We start from the raw sequence: 2,224 nt of genomic DNA, 5'->3' as shown, positions 1-2,224 counted from the left end.
TTAGAGGTAGCAAGCGTTTTTGCGAACTAAGGACCTATAATATATTCACTTCACATTTGCGTTCTACTGCAAACTAGTCTCAACATTTACTTTACAAATAGAAAACCCTATAGATTTAGATATAGGCGGCTTTGCCGCAAATAAAACCGAGAAATACAATTTACATTTTAAACGGAAGTGCTCACTAGCCTTGAGTTGAGGTTGTAATACTCTTGAAGTTGGCGGATGGCGGTCCGTGACACTCGAAGTATAGTACAAAGGTCGCCGATCTAAATAACCTTCCTCTAAGCGAAAAAGCTACGGCAGCCCAGCTTCATCAAGAGTAAGTATGACAACGGTTTCTGTCATTCGGACTGATACTAGATCAACACGTTCAACTATCTATCACGATTGGTTCGTAGCTTTTTTAAACGTACAGCTGGCACAGCCCACGTGAACCTGTTTCCAAAACTCCATCATCTTTATAAATACCGAAAATGCGGTACTTATGAATGTTTTCAATCCCGCCAAGTGCTTTGAGATTTGTACAACTGTACCATCTTATTATATTACACCAAATGTGTGAGGCTAAGTACGCAAAATAACAGTACTTGCCGCATCCCACCGTATGAGCAACACTGGAGCTCACTCTTTTTTGTCCTTTAAGACTCTGCGTGAGAGTGACCGCTCTCAAAGCAGCCTTTTCGCCTTGATTTTCACTCCAATCTCTGCACCTAACGTGTCTTCTCATCATACTGAACATTCGCTTCCATGCACCAAAATAAACGGCTTGACAAGCCCCAGCCAAAAGTCTGGTCTTTGCGATCAACGCGCTTGAAGATTTTCTTGACGAGGATGTCGAGATATTTTCCGGCTGTCTCGGTCTCGGCCCTTTCCATTGGAGAAATGTATCTCGTTACAGAGTCATATGAAGCTCACGACGATGACCAGATCGTTCATAACGAGCTGATCCTTGCTCAGTGTACCTAGCTTGCTTTACTGCAAGCGCAAGAGCTACGTCGATTCCTGCTCAGATCACACCTTGATTATGTTAAAGACCATCTCAATTTGCTCGCCGCGTTGGTGCAAAGCTCAAACAGGATTATTATACATATGGACTCTCAGCTCATGCACAGCGGGAAGGAGCACTTTCTCAAGCACCTGATCATCATTCCCCAGGAAATCCGGCTGCACTTGGAGCAGCAGCGGCTGGGAAAACCGTAATTTCCGTGAGATATGCACCTCGGGTACTAAAGCTGACGAAAGTCTTGCTAAGTAATTGATTCGGTTTGCGCACTGGGTGTAGAAGACATGCCACCTCACCATCTTTAGTCCTTACAAACGACGCAGAATTCTGTGTAATGCGTCGTCTCATGTTTGACGAAGCAAAGTACTAAACAGGATGAGAACATTAAGGTGCAATGCAACACCTTTTTCGTTCTTAGAACCCACTTGTGTTCATGAGCAGCTGAAACAGCAACTAATCGAGGACACCGCAAGGTAAGTCGCCAATCACTACGCTGCAACAGGCAAATCCGCATCTTTGAGCAGAATATTTAGGGCGAGGATATGCCAAGTTGTCAGCGGCCACATCTTGTCGCCCCACCAGTGTATCACATGAAATTCGATCAACTCTTGATCATCGACGATGACGACGGAGGTCAACCCCTCCTGCGGCTGGCTCTCGAGAGCTGTCTCGAGTTGTGGCGACCTGTCAACCCTCCATGAAAGGCCTTTACGTGGGGTTGAGGCGAAGTCTAGCCAGATCGAAGCTTGCTGAGCTTCATCATCGCACTGCCTGGCTTAAAGAGCTTATTTTGTTCCGATCAGCTAATAGCGCGGTAGTAACTCGGACTTTTAGACCGCAGATACTGCATGTGTAGGCAATACTACTGCAGTTAATAAAATCAATCTTTTGCCTGTCGAAACGTTCATGTGCATTCCACCTGCATCATTCATCGGTACACTGCCATCGTCTGTCTAGGCTCTCATCCATAGCGTCGCGCGCCCGTCGGATGTCACTCAATCTTATTGAGATAAGATTTTCTGCGTGGTGTAGCTGGGCTGATATCAGCAAGTGAATAAAAATGGACTGCCTGATTTCAACTACGGCTGGGGCCACTTTGTGGCGGCCTCAAAGGCACCTCGGAATTTGATAAGTTGTTAATATTGCTCGCGGTTTAGTCTGTATAGACATGTACTGCTATATTCACCGTAGAACCAATGGGTGAAATAAACACATTTC

This window comes from Plasmopara halstedii (assembly GCF_900000015.1).
Source record: "Plasmopara halstedii genome assembly, contig: Scaffold_2386, whole genome shotgun sequence".
Taxonomy (NCBI): domain Eukaryota; phylum Oomycota; class Peronosporomycetes; order Peronosporales; family Peronosporaceae; genus Plasmopara; species Plasmopara halstedii.
The sequence above is the reverse complement of the archived record's forward strand: the minus strand, read 5'-3'. Positions refer to the sequence as shown.